We start from the raw sequence: 25,281 nt of genomic DNA, 5'->3' as shown, positions 1-25,281 counted from the left end.
ACACGCTCACCTTCTCCCGATTCTGCTTCTTCTTCTTCCTCTTAACTTCCTCCTCGTCTTCTTCCTCGATTTTTTTATTTTTTTTTTACACTTCCATGACCTAATCTGTTGAACTCTCTCATATATTAATATTAACAAAAATATATATATATATATATATATATATATATATATATATATATATATATATATATATATATATATATATATACATATACATATACACCCAACAACAACAACAACAACAACACGCTCACCTTCTCCCCTTCTCCCGATTCTGCTTCTTCTTCTTCCTCTTAACTTCCTCCTCGTCTTCTTCCTCGATTTTTTTTTTTTTTTACTTACACACTTCCATGACCTCATCTGTTGAACTCTCTCATACATTATTTTTAACAACAAAAACGATCTTATAATGCTTCATCTTCCTCTCTCACACATGTGGTACTCTTTACTGTTTCACAATGCACTAATCTTCTGCTATTTTAACAGACTGCTCTCATTTCGACCTCTCCTTAATTCCTTGCCTAAAAAATCCAACTATTACAGCGCTTCTTCTCTCCATGCTCTGAATTCGCCTTCATTGCACCCTTCAAGAATTGTGTTAAATCGCATCTCTGACCTAAAACTTTTAAAAACCACAGTTTGCCATGGATGCTCGCTTTCCATCAACCATTCTTTTTTTCCAACTTCAGTGCCAACTCACCCCCCTCACGCCCCTCACCCCCCTCACCCCTCACTCTCACTCTCAAAGCAACCATCGCACTCTTCTCCCTCCAAGCCTCCCTCTCACCTCTCTCAAAAATTCCCCCCTCACCTTTCTCCCACCTTTCATCCCCCTCACTCTTCCTTCTCAAAGTTGCCCCCCTCTCATCCACCAACCTGCCTCCCTCCACTGCCCTCTCACCTCCATCTCTTCACTCCACCTCCTCAAATCCTCAACTGCCTTCTTCCTTGTCTCTTGTCCCCCCTCTCCCCCAGCACCACAGAGCCTTTTCTCCTCATTCGGCCCCCTCCCCTCGCTGTTCTGCAATACCCCACACTCCTTCAGCAACCCTCCTTACCTGCCCCCCTCGTCCCTTGTCCTACCCTCCCCCTCTCCCTCCACCTCCTGCACCCAAAGCCTCCTCCCCTTCCTCTTCATTAAAAGTGTGGACCTCAAATATCCGGGGCCTTCGCTCAAACCTTTCAGATCTTTCCATACAGGTTGCCACTGACAAACCAGACATTATCTGCCTAACAGAAACTTTCCTCTCCCAAGACGTGTCTGACTCCCAAGTATCTCTCCCTGGCTACTCCCTCTTACGGTATGACAGACCTGAGCCTCGTCCTGGTGGAGTTGTTGCTCTCTTCATCAAAGACTCTATTCCTCACTCTCCATGCACTGCTCTCACTCCCCCACACCCCCAGGAATACCTCTGGCTTCGGCTTCCCCTCCACTCCCACCTCATGTTTATATGTGTACTGTACCGTCCACCGAACAGTGATGACTCCATCTACATCTCACTATCCGAAAACATGGACCATCTTCTATCTTCTCATCCAAACTCTCTCTTCCTCTTATGTGGTGACTTCAATTGTCATCACGCCAGTTGGCTCGGTGTGGGTACCTCTCTCACCTGCCATGGCACCTCAGCAAAAGCTTTCTGCGACTCATTGGGACTGACTCAATCGGTCAACTTCCCGACCCGGATCTCAACCAATGGTACTCCATCTCTTCTGGATCTGATTTTGACAAATTTCCCTGACAATATCTGCTGCTCTTCCTTCGCTCCAATTGGTTCTTCTGACCACGTCCTTGTTAAAGTGGACATCTCTCTGGCTGTTATCAGAGAACCACCTCACCGCCGTTGAGTCTGGCATTTCACTCAAGCCGACTGGCAGGGTCTCCGAGCAGCCATCAAACTTACAGACTGGTCTCCTATCACTACTTTCTCAAACATCAACTCATCCTGGGAATTCTTTCAAAGAAACTTGCTCTCCCTCATGCACAGATTTGTCCCCTCTCGTGTTCAGTTGTCTTACCCTTCCTCCCGCCCTTGGTTTACTGAAGCTTGTGGCGAGGCAGTCGTCCTGAAACAACTTGCCTTTGCCTCATGGAAAGCAAACCCAACTGAGGGCAATCTCAGTTCTTTCCACAAAGCTCGGAACAAGTGTGTATCTACCCTCAGGAGAGCCAGAAAACAACATCTTTCTCATCTCAAGTCTGAACTCTCATACCTCTCTCCCTCCTCAAAATCCTGGTGGCGTTTAATCAAATCTGTTACTGGTGTATGTTCCCCCTCCATCCCCTCCCTTACCTCAAATGGCCGCACTGCTGATTCCACACGTGATAAAGCTGAATGTCTAAACTCGGTGTTTGCAGCTAAATCTTGTGTCCTAAACCCATCACTATCTCTACCCACTTTACCCAGTCGCACCCAACTGTCCCTGGACTCTGTATCCTTTTCTCCTGACAAGGTGGAGAGCTTGCTTTCAAACCTCGAGTCAGATTCTGCAACCGGTCCAGACGGCATCAGCCCTCGTGTCCTCAAAGCCTGCTCTTCTGCTCTTGCTCTCCCGCTCTCTGTTCTATTCACCCTCTCATTTGTCCAAGGTCATCTGCCATCTGCTTGGAAATCTGCTAACATCACTGCCCTGCATAAAAAAGGTGCAAAAACAGATCCCTATAACTACAGACCAATCAGCCTTCTCCCAATCATCAGCAAGGTGATGGAATCCATCATCGCCTCAGATATGAAATCCTTCCTCTTCTCCAATGGCTTGATTTCCAATCATCAATTTGGTTTCAGACCAGGTCACTCTACCCTGGATATGCTGCTTCTGCTCTCCCATTAATGGATGGAGGTCCTCAATGCCAGACAGGAAATCCGAGCTGTATCCCTGGACATATCACATGCTTTTGACACAGTCTGGCACCCTGCCCTACTCACCAAACTCTCTTCCCATGGTATTCAAGGCCATCTCCACTCATGGCTCGCAGACTTCCTCTCCTGTCGCAGTCAACGTGTGGCCCTAAATGGAGTTCTTTCATCCCCTCTTCCTGTGCAGGCTGGAGTTCCTCAAGGTAGCGTTCTGGGCCCTGTTCTTTTTCTGGTTTTCATCAATGATCTCTCGGACTCCTCTATTTCTCTTTGCCGACGACTCCACCCTCTGCCGTACCATCTGTCATCCCTCAGACCGGCAAGCAGCAGCTTCTTCACTCACTGCAGATCTGGATAAAATTACAAACTGGTCCAACACGTGGAACATGTCTTTCAATCCAGACAAATCTCACACTCTCACTATGTCTCTTCGTAAGGACCGTTTACAAAACCCCCCCATCCACTTTCTCAACAATCCTCTGGAAGAAGTCTTTTCTTTCAAGCTTCTAGGTCTCACTATCTGCCATGACCTTTCCTGGGAAAGTCACATTTCCAACCTCGCCTCAAAAGCCAGTCGCCGACTGGGAATCCTCCGTCGTGCTAAGTCCTTCCTCGGCCCTCTTGAGCTCCTGACCACTTACAAAGCTTTTGTCCGTAGCCTGATGGAGTACTGCTCTCCCCTCTGGGCTGGTGCTCCTGCCTCCCACCTTTCTCGGCTTCACGCTGTCGAAACCAGGGCATTTAAGATCATCGGCATCTCCCGCAATGAAGCTGAGTCTTTGGGCCTCTCACTCAATCACCGCAGGTTGGTCGGTGGTCTTTTTGTCTTCTACCGACTCCTCTCCAGCCTTGCCCCCCCTGCTCTCTCTGCGATTTGTCCCCACCACATTTCCACAGGGCGCTCAAGGTCCGCCAACAACCCCCTTCTGGTAAAACTACCAAAATCACGAATCACTGCTCATCTTCACTCTTTCATTCCTCTTTTTTCCCGCCTTTGGAATAAACTTCCTCACTCTATTCTTTCCCATTCTTCCCTCCAGGCTTTCAAAACAGCTGTTCACCACCACCTCTTATCTTCCCCCATCCAAATCCTCGATCTTTTCTACCCCCGATAATTCACCCAAGCCCACTTCCTTCATTTCTCCTACTTTCCTTCCTGAAAGTCCCTGAAATGTCCATCTTCTCTTCGCCATGTTCCCCGTCCCATCCCCATCCCTCTCCCTTCCACAGTTCACCTAATGTGTCTGTTCCCCACTGTTTTGTCCCTTCCACTCCCGCCCCTCTTGTCTCATGCCTCCTTGCTGTGAGTTGTGTGTTAGCTCTTATACGAGCCTCGACCAAGGTATACAAAAAAAAAAAATAAAAAATAAAAAAACAGTCCGCAGTTCACTGCAACCTCATGTGTTAACATTATACTGTGGGAGCGCGCTGTATGTAAAGAGAAGTTTGCCTCTGCGCAGACGATATTTTTGCAGTTGTATGACACTGATATGTATCCAGTCAATGCTGTTCGTCTGTATGGACGTGCGTTGAGGTCTCGGCTGAAGTTGCTGCAGCCAAAGGGGTCGGTGGCAGGGGCGGTGTTGCGCCTGGGGCTGATGCATGGTTTTGGTGTAGGATGGCTGGTAATAGAGCCGGCTAATTGCCTGTTTCGAGTCGATGGCGGGGAGCCGGTTCGCTGTTCAGCGTCGCCCCTCCCGTTACTCTCGCAGGGGCCGGGTGTTATCTTCCCAAGGCCGCCCTCCCCGCTGCTCCCACCAGCGGTGGTGCCGTCATGTCTGGCAGACTCAGCGTGTTTACCTGTTTCTGTCCATGGGGGGGACGAGCAAGCTTGTCGGCCAGGGGCGCAGGAGGTTCGTCTAAGCGTGTCACCTCGACCTCGCCAGAAGGCGTGTAAGCATGGGCCACCTGGGGGCGCTTCTATAGTCTGCTGCAATTGGAATGCAACTCATTCGCACCATGCGGATGAAGCACGTTTTTCTTTTGGGCCGTCTCATCTGGGTTTGATCCACAGCCGACCATCACCCCAGGGTTAGATCTAGGTGATGTGGTACTTGGGAGATTTTATGTGATTGATGTCATTTTGTTCCTCTTTGCTTGTTTGTGTCATATTGTCATAGTGTTTTTTCTTTTTCACCAGTTGCTTTTTTTGTATCATGGTGCCAGTGCGTTTGCTAAATGCCATTTTGGCACTAGTTGCTTTCTGTGTTGTAGTGCCAATGATTTTTTTTTATTATTTTCATTTTATAATCATACTTTTAGGGGGGAGGAGTGTCGTGTATGGGCGGAGCGTGTATTGTATGGGCGGAGCCCGAGTCACGGTTGTTGATGGTCATGTGGTTGTGGCTTCATCTGTCACGACTCGCCCACTAGGGACTTGTAGCACCAGTAGCGTCAGTAGCAGCATGTGCTCTCATTAGCTGAGTCCTGTAGGTCGTGTGCCTGTAGAGTGCATCGAGTACGTAATAAAGCGGGAGTTACGGGCATCGTATGTCCACCCTCTCGCTAGAGGCAATAAAGCGGAGTTGTGCTATCCTCCGGCTCGTGTCTGCCTGCTCGCACCTCTGCCACGACATTGCAGTTTTATCCTAGATATAAAAACTGATGGTGTTTATAAAGATCAGAAAAATATTGGAGTATATGATACAAGTAATTTTAGGAAGAAGATTGAGTTATTTTCAAAAAAGAATGAAAACGTTATTGGTAAGTTTAAGGATGAGTTGGGTGGAAAAGTAATGAGTGAGTTTATTGGATTGAGAGTAAAGGCATATGCTCATAAGTATGGTGATCATATTGATAAGAGGTTTAAGGGAATAAAGAAATATGTAATAAAGAAATAAATAACTTTTAGAAAATATTATAATTTTTTGATGACTAAAAAGAAGAATATAGGAAAATGAATACAATAAGAAGTTATAAACATAAGATATATAGTGAAGAAGTAAATAAAAAGGCATGAGGAGCCTTTGATGATAAAATATTTATTTAGATAATGGAATAGATTGTGTTCCATCTGGATATTTTTGTTTGAGTGTATAGAATTTTTGACATCTGGTATGTTTGAGTGTACAGAATAGATTGTGTTTAAACGATGGGAAGATAGGTTTGGGTTTTTTCAGGGCTACCGCCACGTTTTTTCACAATATATAAATGGTCAAACCAAGTATTAATCAAACTAAAGAGTGGAGAAAATCTCAGTCTTTGTATATAAATGGAAAACATGTTTGAATCTGAAAAAATATCAATTAAGTCTTATTGAAAAAATAACTAAAACAAAGGTAAATAAAACAAATAAGCAAATCAATTTAAAATTAGTAAGTTAGAGAATGTAAAGAAATAAAATTAATACCGTTGAATGGACTGAAAACTTTGATGGTTATCAAATGAGCAATGGAAAAACAATTTACTATAATCTCAAAATGATATGTGTCTCAGGAGGTGGTCAAACAAGAGCATAAATAGAAGTTTATCATTTCATAATGGCACAAAAGGGGAATCTTAAAAAATATAAAGATTCAAATGTTTTATTTTTAAATATTTTAGATGGGGATTATTGTGCAAAGAAAATTACACTATTGAAGGAATTTGAGAAGGAACAAATATTATAGGTTCAATGAGTGAGCTAAACAATATGCATTGGTTCTTTGAAAAAGAGTGCCCCTCGGCTTAAATGTTTCAGATATTTCTTTGGAATCACCTTTAACAAATCACATTACTACTTTTCTACTTGAACAAATATTTATCTTATTGCAATGCTTATTTGAAAAGAGTGCCCCTCGGTTAAAAGGGGAGACAAATAAATATACCTTGGGATAAAAATGGAGTTTATTTTTAGGGAAAAAAAAAATGAATCGCTGAAAATCCCCCATTCACTTACATTGGTAAAAGTGAGCCAGAATCAGTATATTCACCCTACTTACATACATTCAAGATGAGAGTTTTCATAATATATAGATGGGTAATGCATGCACACTCCATCGATGTGGATTTTTCTGCACCCGCACTCCATTTATATGGGTTATAATGCAGGCACACTCCATTTATATGGATTATAATGCGTGCACACTCCATTTTTATGGGTTATCATGCATACACACTTCATTTATATGGGTGAAAATAGGGACAGGTAGGGGACAAGAAGAGGAACAAATGAGTGGCGATGTAACAGTGATCCAGGACTTTCACCAGAAGGAAGTTGATGGTGAACCGTGTAGGTCGGTGGGGGGGGGGGACAAAGCACAAAAATAACAGAGGGCGGAAGACAAGAAAGGAGGCGCTAGAAGACAGAGACTGCTGGTGGTGGTGGTCGTATGGCAGCTCAGCTGCCAGGGTAGCTATCATTTATTGAAGCGTGACTGTGTCGCTAATGCAGTGCCCTTGTTCCAGCACACGCACTGGAAATGGTACTCATTTCGCCGACCTCAGAAGGATGACAGGCTGAGTCAACCCCGTGGTGTATTAATTCAGCGGCCGACGGGGCTTGAACTCAGGACCCGAGGATCCCAAGCCGCCACCCTAACCACTGAGCCAACACCAGGCTGTAGAGACCACTGACCTATCTGCGATGGCAAAATTATAGACCTAAAGACTTAACTTCATCACGGGAGATTCAAATAATCTTAAACTTCTTGGTTTCCATGGCTTCAAGTTGAGCAAGATGTGAGGTGAGGAACCATCCCAGAGGGGAAAGAAATACTCCATAAAGTTGCAAAGGCCTTGGAGGTGGACAGACATTCAGGTGTGCCAAGGAAGGACATTGTATGATGGAGGATGCCCAGTTCACGGCTGGCTTTGAAGGTCAACTGCAGAGCAACTGCCTCACTACAGGATTCAATGTCCCATGGGTGGGAAGAAGGGTATGATAATCGAAGATGAGATGTGATGAATCTGTGCATGAGAGAGAGCAGGTTTCTATGGAAGAATTTCCAGGCTAAGTTAATATCAGGGACTGCAGATGTGGCAGACCAGTCCAGAAGACAGATAGATGCTTGCATTCCCTGACAAAATGCTTGAGTGAAATGCCAGATTCGCTGTCATTGAGGGAGCTCTGTGAGAATAGTGATGTTGAGTTTCACAAGCATATAATCAGATGAACCAATTGGAACGGAAGGAAGACCAGAAGGGAGGATTTGCCATTGGGGAAAATCCAAGTTGGAAAGTTCACAGATTGAGTTAGTCCCATGGAGTGAACAGAAGTTCTTGGGCTGGAGAGAGAGAGAGGGACCAACCCCCAGCCAAGATGAATGGCAACAATTTAAATCGAGAGAGAGAGAGAGAGAGAGAGACAGAGAGACAGAGAGACAGAGAGACAGAGAGACAGAGAGACAGAGAGACAGAGAGACAGAGAGACAGAGAGAGAGAGAGAGAGAGAGAGAGAGAGAGAGAGAGAGAGAGAGAGAGAGAGAGAGAGAGAGAGAGACAGAGAGAGACAGAGAGAGACAGAGAGAGACAGAGAGAGACAGAGAGAGACAGAGAGAGACAGAGAGAGACAGAGAGAGACAGAGAGAGAGAGAGAGAGAGAGAGAGAGAGAGAGAGAGAGAGAGAGAGAGAGAGAGAGAGAGAGAGAGAGAGACAGAGAGAGAGAGAGAGAGAGAGAGAGAGAGAGAATTAGTGGTTAAAAGTTTGTCCATGTTGTCTGATAGAGGGATATTGATGGAATTGTCATGGTTAGGAGGACGGTACAGTACACGGATGAACCAGAGGTGGAAGCAGAGGTACTCCTGGCGAACGGAAGGTGTACAATCAGTACAGGAATGGAGATAAATTGAGTTATTGATGTAAAGTGCATCTCCATTTGCAGGATGTGGTTTAGACCCTTCCAATCTGAGGAGACAATGACCAGAGAAAGACAACAAGGAGTCAGAGACCTCTTCTAGGAGGAATGATTCTGTTAAACAGAAATGTTTGGTTTAAAGGCAACGGCCGAGATTGACAGATCTGTCTTCAGTTGAGAGCTGGAACCTCGTTTGTTTTGATAAAGAATGAGGAGGTGTTGGGAGGATGCAGGATTGGGGGTGGGGCTTTGCCAGGGCTTTGGAGGAGGGGTGGGGTGAGGAAAAGGTTTGCTTGTGAGAAGTGTAAGGAAATGTTTTAGTGTGTGGTGTACATGGGTAGGTGTGTGTGTGTGTGTGTGTGTGTGTGTGTGTGTGTGTGTGTGTGTGTGTGTGTGTGTGTGTGTGTGTGTGTGTGTGTGTGTGTGTGTGTGTGTGTGTGTGTGTGTGTGTGTGTGTGTGTGTGTGTGTGTGGGTGGTCAACTGTGCTACCCTGTTCAAACTGCAATGAAGTGCATGTGTGAAAAGTGGGTGTTTGGGTTAATTAATACACCATTTCTGAAGATAACGAGCAGAGTACCTGTTGTACAGACGATCTTGTTCCAAGCATGTACCATGTTCTTCTGACACATATCTTTTTTTGTGTAGGCAAAAAACCCCCAAAAATCCATGAAGTTATGTGCAAGAAGCAATAACATCCCAACTGCTTATAAATCCAAACACCTCACTGTAATAGAAAATGTGGGCACAGGAATACTGCACCAACGATACACATTAACATTGAGAATTTGGAATCATCCCCCTCCCACTAAGACCACAGGCAAAGATAAAAAAACACCATAATTCATTAAATGGGATCATGCTGATCCTATTCAGCAAGTCTGGATAGAATCGGTCCATAACTACCTGTAGGAGGAGTAATGTGACAAATAAACAAACACACAAACACCAGTCCATGAATTATAGTAAGGAAAAGGGGAAAAAGTGGGAACTGATAATGAATTTAACGTTCCATCTATATTTACTTTTGACATTGCTCTTAACAATGAGTTCTGGTTCAGGGTTTAGAGGGTCGACAGGTCTCCTTCGGGGCTCTCTGCTGACGATCTCAAAGTTAAGTTTCCAGTCGTTATCTGTCCCGTTTTAACTGCTTATTTTCTCACCTACATGTTTCTGTGTTCCTAGTCCGGTTTTGTTTCAAAAATCGTGCTTGTTTGTAACATTTTGTCGACCTTGTCTTACCGGGTGCTTGAGTCCTACCCTTGAGGCTTGAGGCCTGCCGGTTCCCATCGGTGTACAATCGTGTTTATTTGTTTTTTCTCCCCATTACCTACAATTTATATCTTCCCCACTTTCCCATTGTCCCCATTCCACCCAACTAATCACTCTATTTCTTATCTTAAATCAAAAAAAAAACCCGCTACCTTTCTCCTTGCACACTCACGAGTCTTGATTCTTCATCTTCTTCTTTTTCAACTCCTCATCTTCTTTCTCCTCTTCTTCTTCTTCCTCGATTTTTTCTACAACACTTCCATGACCTAATCTGTTGAAAACTCTCTCAAACAATAATGACTATAACTGCCACTTTATAACTGCTGGCAGTGATGACCGTGTATCCAGACGCCTGCCTTTGATTAGATACAATATGAGACAATGCAGCTGATAGTCGCCAAAATTCGCTTCGATAGGATAAGTGGTTCCAGATAACACATTATTTCAGAGTGATATAAATACAACCCTGCTTCGATACAGCACGGGGCGGATGAGTTTTTGATCCGGGTAGCACAAAGTGTTCAATCTATGTATTCCGTATGCAGTCAGCCCATTTTCTTGGGGACATTGTTGGTGTCAATTGAATTGCTATTCCTGTCCCCTCAAACACATTCAGGTGCAGCCAAGTTAGCCTTCTGGAAAAAAACAAATCTAAAAGTTCTCAGATTCAAATAATTGAATAATTCTGGCTGCCAAACCGCGAGGCCGATCAGGTTGAAATTTTAACCTATGTTTCACATGTCGGCTATATTATAATTCACAAGTTTTGCATATATTGACACAGTGGTTCTCGAGTAAATATTACTTAATGTTTCCCCTTAAATCCAACATGGCTGCCAAACCAAACGATTGAATTGAAATTTAAATCCTTCATTCCACATGACTTTTCCATCATAACTCTGAAGTTTCTCATTTATTGATGTAGCAGTTCCAGAGTAAACATTAATTCATATTTTTCCTTCAATCCAATATGGCTGACAAACGATGTGTCATACATCACAGGAGGGGGGGGGGAGAACTTTTTGTTCATCATGGGGAGGGAGTCATACATGGGTGTTTCACCTCAATCTGTTCAGCCGTTTCAGAGAATAAGACTTTTAAAGTTATTAATTTTCAATCCAATATGGCTGCCGTACCATGTGACCTATTACAATACAAGTTTAAATTCTCCCTCTAATGGGGTGTTGGATCATGCTTTTTAAGTTTCGTGTTGATCGGAGAAGGTGCGTTTTTCTATCCAAGATGGAGGCCAAACCATGTGACTTGTGAAATCATAATTTTTACTATATATGCAGACATTGTGGTACATGATAGTTGCCAAGTTTCACTTCGATAGGATAAGTGATACCAGAGAAAACATGTAATATTGATGCAAATACTGCTCTGCTTCAACAGGACGTGGGACTGATGGGTTGCGAACCAAGACACACGAAGTGTTCACTCTATTATTACGGATGCTGTTAGCCATTCTTCCTTGGGACATTGTCGGAGTCAATTGAATTGGCATTTAAATTACCAGAACGCAAAGCAAGAAATGTGCGGGAAATGTTACGTGGGTCCACAGGGTAAGCCGGAACTCCCCCAAGTAATTATAAGCCCCCCCCCCCAACGCCATACATCTTTCTACAACGCGGGATTGATGAGTTATGGATGCAGTAACACGCCGCACTCAATGTATTAATTACGTAAGCAGTTCACCCTTTTTCCTGAATGCATAGTCGCTCGCAATTGAATTGGTGTTGAAATAGGTTGAACACAATGTAATAAATGTGGACAGCATCGTTGCAGAGTGTAAAGCGGGATTGTTCGGTGGTGGGGGAGACAGTTGCGTGGTGGAGAATAGAGTTGAAAGTTGGGGGAGAGAGAGTTGCAGGTAAAGACGAGGTTGTTGAAGATTGGGAGAGTAAAATAATTGCAGGGTGGGGGGAGTTAGGGTTTGGGTCACCATCCATCAGACAGACAGAGAGATAGACAGTCACACTCCATCGGACAAACATAAAGCCACACTCCATCAGACAAACAGACAGCGACACTCCATCAGACAGACAGACAGCCACACTCCATCAGATAGACAGCCAGCCACATTCCATCAGACAGACAGCCACATTCCATCAGACAAACAGACAGCCACACTCCATCATCTGGCCAACCACACTCCATCAGACAGTCACATTCTGTCAGACCATCACATTCCATCTGACAGACAGTCACACCCCGTCAGAGAAACGGTCAGTCTTGTCAGACAGTGTCACATTCACAGTCAGACAGAGGCACAGTTTATCAGACAAACAATCCACTCATAATCGGCAATCCGTTCACACAATGCACACCACACACACCCTCAAACACAACATACCACCTCCTTCACAAACACCACAAACCCCCACACAACACCTCCTTGACCACCCCGTGTGGTGTGGTGTAGTGTTGTGCAAGGTGTGTTTCGGTAGGATGTGGTCCAGTACAGTGGGTTGAATCCAATGGCCATTTTGCTAACATAAGTGGACACGTTGTGTCTCAAATCAGATCACTTTCCTTCACCAACACTTTTGATTGCTTTCTCTGTTTGCCAAGAAGCGGCTTGCAAAGTGTTTGATACGGAACGATTGGCTTAGCAAGCGATAGCAAATCGTTTGCTCATGGAACACACATATTTTTTTAATAGTTAAAGGTAAAGAGGTGAAATGTGAGGTCGCTACATACTAATTACCTCCAGGAGGCACATATTCTTACAGGGAGAGTGGGGGAAGGATGTTTTAGTGTCTTGGAAGACGCACTCACTGTTTCACCTGCACGGCAGATGTTTATTTATTTTGCCGTGGTGATAAAGTTATTTCCAAAGAAATGTAATCTTTTATAATTATTGTATAAAAAATGTAGTTATCACAATCTCGAGTGCGGGTGAAGAAGGTATTGTGCTCCTTCAGGTTGAGGTATGTGATTGTGCAAGTTCGGTTTATTTTTTTTTTCAAGGTTTTAACCACGAGAGTTTATCATGTATTATATTTGAAGTATCGCAACAATTAACACGGGTCGGGTGAAATTTACAAAATGTGCTGACGAGTGATGGAAGCTTCGAGACGATGTATGTGACATAAGCGATGTGATCACGTGGTTCCTTCACTGTCCGCCTTCGCCATATCAAATTATATTTCCTTTTGGTTGTGAAGACGTTTGTGTTCGAGCTCCTCTTATCTTTGGAATTATAGTTTGATAACCGTTGGCACAAACAGGTATCACTTTGTCCAGGGTGGATTGTTTGAGTATCAGGTAAATCTGACGTTTGTTGTATAAGTGGCTGTCGATTTTTTACATTCAATTTAATGCGTCTGCAGTGACATGGCTAGTTTAGTTCTCAGCCGCAACTGTTTTACCTTAATAAATCTGTCGATTAATTTTCTCAAACAAATTGTGAATTTCATCGCATTCCCCACATGTTAAGTCAACAGATTCAGTTTGGATTTTTAATGGATGGCATTATATATATATATATATATATATATATATTTTAATTCGCCATGAATCATTATTTAAATATTATTTATTTGTGTAATGCTACGTTTGCTCTTTCGAACTGGATTAAAAGTATATAAATGTTTTTTTCCTCCCACTTGATGACATTTTGTATGATCGGAAGCGTAGCTTAACATTCAGTGAAAACAAATTCGATTACAAGAGGAAGATTATTTAACAAAACTCCCTGAAGGAGAGCTTTTGTGATGGTGTGCAGCACGTGTGTGCATCACGTGTATTGTCACATTCATTTTAATCTATAACTGGGAATTTTTATTCCACATACGAATATGGTTTTCGGGAGTCATGTGGAGTAACACGTTGGATCGAAAGATGATGAAAATTTGAGAATTTATTTTTTTTGTTTGTTAAATTTCTCTCGTGGTAATTTGTGTTGTTTGAGGTAAATGAATGTTAAATTTGCAATCTCACTTAATAGGATAAAATCATGAAATTGTTTATGAGCTGGGCTTTACTGAGATGTGTGGATTAAGGTTTTATAGTCAGTTGTGTGAATATCAAGAGGTAAAATGGCTTCCATTCTCGAAATGAATAAATCTGCTGGTTTACGATCCTTCTGTGTTAATGGTTTAATCCGGAGTGGGGTATATCGTAAAATCCGATCTACTATCTGTAGGTCGGTTCACGAGGTACCCCCTTCAAGGAAGTAAGGAAACCGTAGTTTTCAATGGTTTAAATGTGCCAGACTCGGTGTTGGCGTGGTTTAAATCGATTGTGAACGGCGTCCATTTTGTTTCACACAGAACCCAGCACCACTTCGTTGGAGGGAGTGCATTGTGTTCGTACTTCCTTTACCCTGAAGGTACTACTTTGTTATTTACATTATAATTATGGTTATATAAAGTGTCTTGCAAGCTCTTGGGGACGAGCCCCACCTATTATAAGCTGACTTTAATTTTAGTCAGGTGAGCTGATGCGATGGAGCAGTGTCTGTCGGAGATTGATTCTGTGATTGAATCCGTAAACACTTCAGTCATTATGAAATGGACCAAACTCTCGATTTTTGCTGAAAATTGGCCACAGGCTTTCTATCGGATGCCTCAGTAAGATGTATTGACCACATCAAAATCTGTGCTCCTTTATCCCTCCCCCAAAATATGTGTGTACTCTTATCCGAAAGTACATACATGACTTCGATAAAAGTTCAACACAACCTTCATCACCAATGGTGTATCAAAGCTTGTCTGTACAAAAGTCTGCACTCAAGTGGGTCGATGGGTGGGGTCGGGGTGGGGGGTTGACCCCCTCCAAAATAGGTATTTCTGCGCTCCTCGAAAACTGCACACACAATTTTGATAAAACTTGACAACATTCTTCACCCGTGATGTGACAGCTTACGATCTGCATCGAAATCTGCGCTCGTTAATGGAGTGTGGGTGGGAGTTCACCCAAAAATAGGTATTTTCTGTCTTCTCCAAAACTACATTTAGAATTTCAATGAAACTTTATCACAACTTTCATCACAACTTTCATCACAACCTTCATCACACTTGATGTACCAAATATTGTTCATGGCGTTTTAAAAAATTCAGGATGTGAGTGGATTTGCAGGGGGAAGGAGGGGGTGTTTGAGTGACTGTTGCTCCTCATCCATGTGAGCTTCAGGACAGACTGTGGTATTTATTTATTTCATTTTATTTTTGAAGTTTGAATTCTAAAAATGAGAAAACTGTGAATTCACATTCCATAGATATACCGATGCTTTTTGTTATGGATGCATGTCCAGCACCATGCAAAAAATATTTTGGGGAAAATTGTATATTTGTGAAATGTTATAATACGAAATAAGTAAGGCACGTGAAGCATATTTTCTGTTTTTCTTTGACCATTTATCAATGTAATGAATGATTTTTACCTCCGCCACAGAAGGTGAATTTTTTTACCCCAACATTGAGAAATCAGGCCAAATAAGATGCAAAGCACGCTATCTCAAAAGGTTGTTGACAGATTCGGACAAAACTTCGTGTGTATATTATATGTGTGACAAGGAAGAATCGATTATTTTTTTGTGAAAATCTGAGGTTATTTATTTATTTTAAAAAAGTGATTCCAAACCATTGAGAGATGGGGCCAAAAGGACATTGTACTGTATAACATGATATTTTAAAAATACAATGGGCCTGAGATGTTCTCGTGGATCAAGCATTGCATGGTAGAGGTATGCACCTTCTACTTGTTCATTAATATGATACGTTATCTCAACTTTGTGCAACCACTTCTTGGGAGGAAATGCCAAATGATGGACAAACACGACGTCCTGTTATAATTATACAACACGCTGATAGTGATTTATCTGTTTGCTCCAGTCTTATCCTCAATACCACCTGCTCATCCCCATGAGCAGTGAATTTAACTTGGTAAACTGATTGATTGTAATAATGGGGTACCAATATGGTACAGCATTGATGGGCCAAATAGCTTGCACCTGTACCCAAGTTGTTTGTGAATTTATTGAATAGGTATGACGAAACCCTGGAGCATATACACTTTGGGACATGGAAACTGCCTAATATTAGTGTCCATCGACATATGAGGTACACATGCTTGATGTGGGCCTTTATTGACATCGATGCAGATAATCAAAAAAAACTATAATCCCAATTTTTTTTCCATTCCACACTGCCCAGAACATTTTGCATTAATATGGTACCAGCTGTTTTTTTTTTTTCTGTTTTGTGCAACCAGTTGCTTGCTGGTACAGGCTAAACTAACGCTTTGGCACAACGTTGTGACATGCAGAAAAGGAATGACTATCAATTTCAAAAAATTCACAACTATCATTACTTTTGTGCTATTAATTTTTCATTCTTCACATTGAATATATACTATTGACTGAATTTCCCTTCTCTTGTCTCGGCAAACATAACAGTGTGGCACAGTGGTTGTAAATTAGGTCTGCATGTGGTTGTCAACCCTCGTCGTTGTAATTTAGTTTTGTGTGCAAATATATATATATTTTTTATTTTGATATAGATGCCCTGGAAAAAGGGACAGCATAAAAAGATCACCGCTGCACCTACTGGGGCGAACGTCCTCCACACTGGGACAGATGTCCCACCCATCAGTGCTGCAATGATTGAAAAGGCTGCCCAAAGGTCGCTACAAAACGTTGCACAAAGCACATTACAAAAATGCAATGAAAATCATAAACCCGTCATCAAATGGCTGCAAATACAGAAGGTCGACAAGTCCCAATTGAAGACCCTCCCAAAATAAAGCTTTTGCCAAATTCGGCTGCCTGCATCCGTGGTAGTTTTCATTAAGGTGATGCCAAATTTTAGGAAATAAAGATCGGCAATGTGTTTCCAATAGCTGTGCTTCAATATTGTTTGACAAAATTAAAAATGCTTCCTCTTGAATAACTACTGATGTAGACTTTGTTCTTGAGACTGGTAATTAATTCTATGGATTGGTGCGAAGGTCTTTAACACATAATAATCCTCTGCTTTTGTTGTTTGAATTGCCACGTGCTGTACGTTTATTACACAAAGTTTTTTTTATCACTCTTGGAGAATCTCTTGTTGGATTTTTATCCAGTAGTAGAGATATTTCTGGTGTTTTTTTTTTTATGTCTTTGACCGATGCTTTGACAACAACTCTAAGACTGCACAAACACTGCTTCATAACGTTTGGAACTTCAAGTTTTGCATTTATGAAAAAAAATGTGTTTTGTGTTTTTGATTCTCATTCAAGAGGAAAGGATGGAACTCAAGTTCCTAATGGAAGATCTGCATTAATCAAGTACAAAAGTGTCTTGGAACACTGTTGTGTCTTCCAGTGTCTTAGAGTACAAGCACTGTCTGAAGCCAGCAGCATCCATGAATCTGCGATGTGAGGGAACTCAGTTTGAAGTCAATGGAGTGAATGTCAATGTTATGACTGACCAAAGTGTAGCTCGATAAGCAACAGTTGCACACTCTCACATAAGTGATGCAGAGATTGTTCTATATACAAATCACGCACAGTACCCCTCACAACCACTCAGTCCAGAGACTTGCTAAAATGCAGTATTCGGCACGAAAGAGTGTTCTGTGCTTTGTGAGAGTGCAGATAATCCTCCCCATTTGCAGATTTCTTCAACAAGCAAAGCTGGATCTGTTATGGCAAGTGTTTCAAATAAAGGAAAGTTTACCTCTTCACATAGATCAGTATCAAGGATGAGAGACAAAGGGAGAGGTCAGCAAAAACAGCACACTCATGATGAGCCGAGGCAAATGAGTGCAAAGACGAAAGCCATGACAAAAAATGGTGCCAATGAATTCATGTCCAAACAAAGGAAAAATCTGATGTGTAGAAAAATATATAACAAAGATAAAGATGACAGGCAAAGCAAAAAATGGTATGCAGCAAAAAAATACAAGTGAAATGAAACCCATAGAGAAATAGTAAAAAGTCAATGTATTGAAAAGTATCAACAGGATGAAAAACAGAGCAGCTGTGATAGAACAGATTAACCAGAGTTGAGACAAAGCCACCCAATGCTCGCCTGTTTATACATTTATCGTTTTTAAAAGACTCGTCTCATAATTAATATTTTTTACAATGCATTGCAGTGAAGTCTGATCCAAATAATTTTAAAGCAATATATGTATTTGTATATTGTAATCAGTAACAAGAGCACAAGTAAGCACAATATACGCCCGAACAAGAAGCTATATACAGAATTGTGCTTCAACATGGAAAACAGCATCCTGGTTGCCATGGCAACCACTTTAGATGAGGAACGTATGTCGGAACACACCATCTCCACAGTCTGTACCAGATATGAAACGTGAAAGTTGAAAACTTTGGGAGTTAGGGTGTGGACAGGAATGGATGGAAAACAGCATCCTGGTTGCCATAGCACCACTTTATATGACGAACGTATGTCAGGACACACCGTCTCCACAGTCTGTACCTATGTACCAAATATGAAACGTGAAAGTTGAAAACTTTGCGAGTAAGAATGTGGAAAGGAACGGATGGAAAACAGGATGCTGGTTGCCATGGCAACCACTTTAGATGACGTCCATATGTCACGACACACCGTCTCCACAGTTTGTACTTATGTACCAAATATGAAATGTGAAAGTTGAAAACATTGGGAGTTGGAGTGCGGACAGGAACGGATGGAAAACAGCATCCCGGTTGCCATGGCAACCACTTTAGATGATGAACGTATGTTGAAACACACAGTCTCCACAGTCTGTACTTTGTACCAAATATTAAACGTGAAAGTTGAAAACTTTTGGAGTTAGAGTGCGGGCAGGAATGGGCGGATGGACGACAGGTATCATATAATATGACCCTATATATATATATATATATATATATATATATATATATATATATATATATATATATATATATATATATATATATATATGTATGTACATGTGCCAAATCACTATGCGGATCATACGGATGATCCGCTGTTGCGACCCCTTACGGGAGTATCTGAAAGAAGAAGAAGAAGACATATATATATATATATATATATATATATATATATATATATATATATATATATATATATATATATATATATATATATATATATATATATATATATACATATATATATATATATACATATATATATATATATATGTATATGTATATGTGTATATATATGTATATATATATATATATATATATATATATGTATGTGTATATATATATATATATATATATATATATATATATATATATATTGTTGTGGTTACCAAATTCGCAAACCACCATTCAGGTCCCTGAGGTGAGGTATCTCGGTAAGTGCATGTGTAGTTAGGCCCAAACCCGTTGTCTAGTGGGAATACATGTCATTTATGCGAGCTGCGACTCTTCAGGATAGCCGTTTTTCTTTTACTATCTTTATTTTGGACCAACCGCCATGATTACCACCACAACCACAACATCAACCACCAACCACAACGCCGCTTCACCACAACCGCCACGACCTTCACGTCACACCTCGCAACCGTAGCATCGCCACCGTTCTTGCCCCGCTGTGGGTACCGGTGTTGGACTCGTGCAGGGCGCGCGTCGAACAGCGTGTACAAAATCACGGATTTTGTGCTTCAAAAACGGATCAAAAACGACACACGCCCACTTTTTGCCGTCCAATCGGTGAGCGAGGGGCGATTTGGCCCCGCCTCCAGGACGATCGATATATGCAAATTTGTGGATCAAAAAGCCTTCACGCCCACTTTTTCTAGGGCCAATGGGGAGCGAGGTGAAAGGTCAAAGGGAGGGGGTCAAAGGCGAAGCTACGGGGGGATAAAAGGACCGTGTTCGTCAGTCAGGAGAGTAGGAGAGTCCAGAGTCGGAGAGTCAGAAGAGTCCAGAGGGGAGAGTCAGGAGAGTCGGAGAGTCCAGAGGCGGAGAGTAGGAGAGTCGGAAGCAGAGGGTCAAGACTTCGCGGGCGGTGGAGCTGCTCGTCGTGTGCGTTGGAGTCGGAACGGAGGGGACGAGCTGTGGAAAGGTGGCGACACCAGACGAGGGGGTGCTCGCGTCGTGCAGGGAGCTGCACCCGAGGGAGGCCGACAGCGCGACCTGGCCGAGGTGGAGACGCATACCAGGGATAATAAAGATCCTCTATACCCCGAGCATCAGCAACCCCCTCCTGTTTCCCCCCCGCGCTGAGATAGTGCGACCAAGGGGGCCCCTTTCCCACCCCCTGCCAGGCACTGTCCACGAGGCCCGCGGGTTGCGGGGCCATCGCCGCTCCGCGTCTCATCACCAGACGGGTAGGCCCGACCCGGTCTCGGCCTCAGGCCTGCCCCATTCTTGGGGGATTTCTTTTCCTTGGTTTTGGGTATGTGTTGTCGGCGCCGTCTGTGAAGTAGAATTGTATAAGTGTTGCCGTGTGCTCGGTAGTCGGTATTAGCTCTGCACTGTGTTTTCACTTTTATGTTTGCTTTTTGTGTAAATGGAATTGTGTTTTCTTTTTTGTGTGCATTTGGTGGAATTGTATTTGTGTGCTTTCCGTTCGTCGCGAATAAATGTGCTTTATTGTTGAACTGTTCTCCCGCTTCGCTTCGTCTTTTCCCCCATTGAACCCTCATCTTGCTTCACGTAAAGGGTTGGTAGTGGGCTGAATACGCCCGATAATTAATCGAACCGTCGAGGTCGACGATAACACCGCTCGGTTATTCTGATAGTACGGAACGGGTCGCTTAAGTGGCCCGTGTCCGAAGTCGACCTGCGGCGAGGTGCGATCGCCCGGTCTACCCTCCGCGTGGGTACTTAGGTAGTTCGAATTTGGCGAGCAACCCTATCCCACGCGGGGGCTGATTGGCTCGATCGCGGTGAGACCGAAAGGTCCACCCGTGACTGGTTCCCGGCGTTAGTCCGAGAGGGTCACGACTGGATTGTCCGTCCGGTGGGCGACGTGCCGCGATTCGAGTTACGTGGCCGTTCGCACGCCGGCGGGCGCGAAAACCGCAACACTGGTGTCAGGTCGTGCGATACAAATTCATCGCCCTCCTCGCGGCACTGGTATCGGAGAACAGGAAAACGGGCTCTCCTGTCTCCGGCTAAATTTACGGGAATCGGTCCAGGGGTGAGAGAAGCGACCCCCGATTCCCTCCAAATTACGAGCGAGCAAATTAACCCTTCACGAGAAGCAAGATGGCGTCTCAAGGCGAGCGGGAGCCGGGGGTATTAGAAATGTATATGTGTAGTAATGTAGAATCCATGGTCCAGGATGGAATCCCCGAGCAGGAAATGTTGATTGTGCAGGAACACGGACTCGCCCAACTGAACCCAGAACCTGAAATGGGTGCGGCAGCGGCCGCAGTGTATGATACCTCCCCTCCCCCTCTCCACCAAAACCCTTCCCCGACCCCTGCCGAAACGGCTCACCCAAGCGCACCCGACATGACCCAGCTATACACCATGCTGGCAAAAATGTATGCGGAAACGACAGCGAAGATGATTGCGAACATGAACAAGCAAATGGACGAAGTAAAAACGAATATGAAAAACGAAATAAAAAGCATGAACGAAAAGATCGATGCGAGTACACAGCAAATGAAGGAAAGAACGAAAAAGCTGCGGGGTGAGACGCAGAACATGGGCCGATGCCTGCAGGCGGGCATGAAGGCCGTGACCGGGGAGATAAAAATGGCGACTCCACGTGTGGGAGCAAACGAGCTGGGTGGGGGTGCAACGGCTGACAGGCCCGCGGTGGAGGCGGGTGAAAAAATAATTCGTGGAACGTGTTGGGCGAGGGTCGTGACGATGACCGAAAGGGAAAAATTAAATGGGGAGACCAAAACGTGTGAGACGAGACACGAGGTGACGACAACAGAAATAATAGTTGAGACAAGGGAGGTAAAGGGTGAAGAGTTGGCAGAGACACGGGAGATGGGAACGATAGAGGGAAGACTACACGATGAAGACGGGGTAAGTGACGCGCACGCACACACGGAGGTAGTGGAGGACAATGGGGGTGAGCTCGCGGAGCGTGTAGGGACCCGGTGCGAGCAGCGGGATGGCCTCCTCCAGGAACGAGGGGAGGGAGTATGCCCCCTTGAGGCGAGTCACGACCAGGTGAGTTCGGTCGTGTTTTGCGAGGTTGAGGGGACGAGTGCTGTGGACGGGTGCACGGAGAGCTTGGGGGGTGTAGAGGCCCCGGAGACCCTTGTGGGGACACGAATCCCCAGTATGGTTGTCCCTGTGTGTGTGGTGCAAGGTGTGAGTGCGTCCCCGTGTGTGGAAGCGACCCCGTGTGTGAGTGGTGTGGTGGCGATGGTGCTGGAGTGCGTGCTTCCCAGCACGCCGTGTTTGGATGAGGCACCGTGTGTGGATGAGGAACCGTGTGTGGAAGAGGCCGTGTGTGTGAGTGAAACGGCCAGTATGAGTGAGGAACCGCGGGTGAGTGCCCCCGCGTGTATGAGTGAGGGACGTTGTGTGGAAGAGACCGCGTGTGTGAGTGTCGCCGTGTGTATGAGTGAGGTACCGCGGGTGAGTGCCCCCGCGTGTATGAGTGAGGCACGGTGTGTGGATGAGGCACAGCGGTTGAGTGCCCTCGCGTGTGTGGGTGAGGCACCGCGGGTGAGTGCCCCCGCGCGAGTGAATAGAGCACCACGTGTGAGTAGTATGGTTTGTGTGAGTAGTGAGGCACGCGTGAGTGAACGGCCGTGTGCAAGGTCGCTGTGTGCCAGGGAGACCGTGTGTGTGAGAGAGCGGTATGAGAGGGAGATGTCGGTTGGCATGCGGGAGCACGCAGCCGCGTCTCCCGGTGTGAATGTGATGGTGTGGACTGTGTGCGTCGTAACACGCAGGTATGCGTGTGTGGAATGGAGGCGACGACGGCGACATGTGAGTAAAGAAAGCCGAGTAGCGGCTGTAGTTGTTTCGAGGACCGTGCCGGGTTCACCCAGCAGTGAGCACGCGGTTCGTGCTGTGCAACGCACGAGACCACCACGTGCTCGCTTGCGAGAGTGAAGTCCCGGTCCGGAAACGCACGCGGTGGATTTGCCGATCCCGCGGACGGACAAAGTTAGGCAGGTAAATGGATTTGGACCGGACGGGTTCTCCACGCGATCGTGTGTGTTAAGCTCCAACGGGCAAAGCACATGTGTTCGCGTGGGGAACCCCTCGAGACGTGGGGCTTGTTTTTTTTATGCGCACGGTGACGCCATGGCTGCACGTGGGGTTGGAATCCGGCAGGAGGGGTATCTCTGCCGGATGGTCCCGTCCAAGGAGGGACGAGGAACACGTGCAGCTGCATGACGTCACGGGCAGGTGTAAAGTGCGCGAGCTCTGAGTTGCCGCGCAGGTGCTGCGCATGGGAAAAAAAAAAAAAAAAAAGCAAGCCTCACTTTCGGGTGTACAGGATTCCTGGGCAAGGGGTGAAAGACCCCCTTACCCTGGGCACAGGATGGAAACTAGTTAGGGGGAAGGGTTAGCTTAGTTAGACCGACTCCATGGGGCAGGGGTAAGTCCTCATGGAGTCCGTGGAATGGATTAGTTAGAGGGATTGTAGCCAAATTTAGGTTGGAAAATGGGAAATGATTTTTGATGATTTGAGGACATGGACAGACTTGTGAATGTGTAGAGGGGACGTAGTTTAGCTACGTAGTGTTAAAAGGAACGTGCTACTAGTTTAAGGGACGACGTGGGAGCACGAGTTAGTTAGGGGATGTAGCTAGAAGGATGGCAGAGTTCAGTGGTGTGTGTGTTGAAGAGTTGGTGAGTGAAGTGGAAGCATGTGCTTGGTGAGTGAGTGAGGCCAGCGGGTCTGTGTGTATGGAGTGAATGGGGAATGCATGGTGCGATGAGTGATTGGGGGGAGGAGTGACTCCCGCCCAAGGGACCCCCGGGGTCAGTGTAGAGTGAGTTAGCTGGGTTAGTCAAATTGAAAAATGGAGGTCGTTTTGTTGTTGGTGGGAAAGTAGGCTCGAGACCCATTTGGAGGGGTGCAGGAGCCCTGTTGACGGGCTTGGGAGCGTGGCTGCGAAAGGTGAGTATCGCTGAGTGGGTACCCCGGGCACCAGGCAAGTCGGCCGCGGTAGGCCATGGGCCCATGGGGGGCCGGGATAGAGTAGTGGGCACGGGTGCGCCTGCTTGGTGCGGGGGCCCGGGGCGCCATTAGCCGCGTGGGCAGTGTTGTGGGCACGGGTGACCCTCGGAAAGGGGCCCGGGAGGCCGGCCTGCCACGTGTGCGTTTCAGGGGAGGTGCCATGAGGGGCACTCCCCGGTGTTAGGGAGCTGGAAGGCTCGGAGGCAGTGTAGTGCCCGGGGGTGCCATAGCGGGAGATTCGGCAGAGGGTCGTGCCTGCCAAAGGGAGCCACGTGTCCCAGCCAGGAGACCGTGTGAGGGCACGGAGAGAAAATTGGGGGGCGAGGCCCGAAATTGTAAGGACACCAACACAGGCGACGGGAATCTGGGTTTATAGAACCAATAGTTTAAGCGAGAGGCGCTTGTTGAAAGCCCCGGGGTAGTTTAACTGTTAAATGGTTAGGGTAGATTAGGAGATGTACCCCTCCGCACCATCCATCCCCTCGCTCTCGTTGTGGGCCGCTGGACCCACTTTGGTTATAGATCGCCGAACTCTGGGGAGGCCATTCTGAGGCTTCGTTGGGCCTCGACACAGGACGTTAGCTCTCCCTTGTTCCCCTCCGGGAAGGGAACGTAGGGGTTGGGAGTAGGCTAGGTGACAGAATAGGTTTGCCGAACAAGGACGATAAAGGGGGTTAGGGGACGATTTATAGTGGGGAAGTAAAAATAAAAACAACAAAAAAATAAGTTGGGGCTAAATTGGTTTTTGACAAATTAAGGGAGTGGGTATGTACAGTGACAGGCAAAGGCGATAGGTTGGGAGGGAGACAGGTAGGTAGGTCCGAGCCCGCCTTCCAAGTGGCCAGCACCACCGCACTCCCTCCACCAACCTCCATTGAACGGCAAAGAGCTGGCCAACTTCATCGGCTGGCCGTGTTTTGCTTCAAGGCGGAGGCCGGCCAACTTCATCGGCAGCTGTTGTTTTGCTGCAAGGCCTGTGCCATCGGCTGGCCGTGTTTGCTTCAAGGCCTGTGCCGGCCAGTTCATCTGCTGGCTGTTTTTCTTCGAGGCCTGTGCCGGCCTGGTTCTGCGGGCTGTGTTTGCCTGCAGCGGCCTTCTTCTGCGGGCTGTGTTTGCCTGCACCTTTGCCATGCCATGCCCACTGCCCACGTTCACCAGCCCCGTTCAATTTTTGCTTTGCCCCCCCCCCCTGTTCGTTTCCATGTGCGCCAGGATCAGAAAGCAACAGTTTGCAAGCTGCAAGAACTGCCCTGTTGGCAGCTACAACACGGGCCTGCAGTGGCGGCCCGTGCACCGTGTTTGTGTCCATCCATCCATTCGTTGTGCTCATTG

At 45.4% G+C, this 25,281-nt stretch overlaps 1 long non-coding RNA gene across 4 annotated transcripts in view; it reads left to right on the top strand.

Moving 5' to 3' along the window:
* Positions 1-18,826, top strand: part of LOC147035824 (uncharacterized) — a 56,982-nt gene extending 38,156 nt beyond the window's left edge. For 3 of the 4 annotated variants that reach the window (XR_015049617.1, XR_015049618.1, XR_015049616.1), the window contains 3 exons: positions 11,301-11,470; positions 14,183-14,241; positions 16,413-18,826. This is a non-coding gene — a long non-coding RNA (uncharacterized LOC147035824). Of the gene's footprint in view, positions 1-4,538; positions 4,755-11,300; positions 11,471-14,182; positions 14,242-16,412 lie in introns of those variants that run through there. The other variant, XR_015049619.1, reaches the window with a different exon arrangement.
* The last annotated feature ends 6,455 nt before the right edge of the window (positions 18,827-25,281 follow it).

This window comes from Eptatretus burgeri, chromosome 1 (assembly GCF_056783735.1).
Source record: "Eptatretus burgeri isolate ZD-2024b chromosome 1, Ebu_testis_v1, whole genome shotgun sequence".
Lineage (NCBI taxonomy): Eukaryota > Metazoa > Chordata > Myxini > Myxiniformes > Myxinidae > Eptatretus > Eptatretus burgeri.
This window is presented reverse-complemented; position numbering and strand designations above follow the sequence as displayed.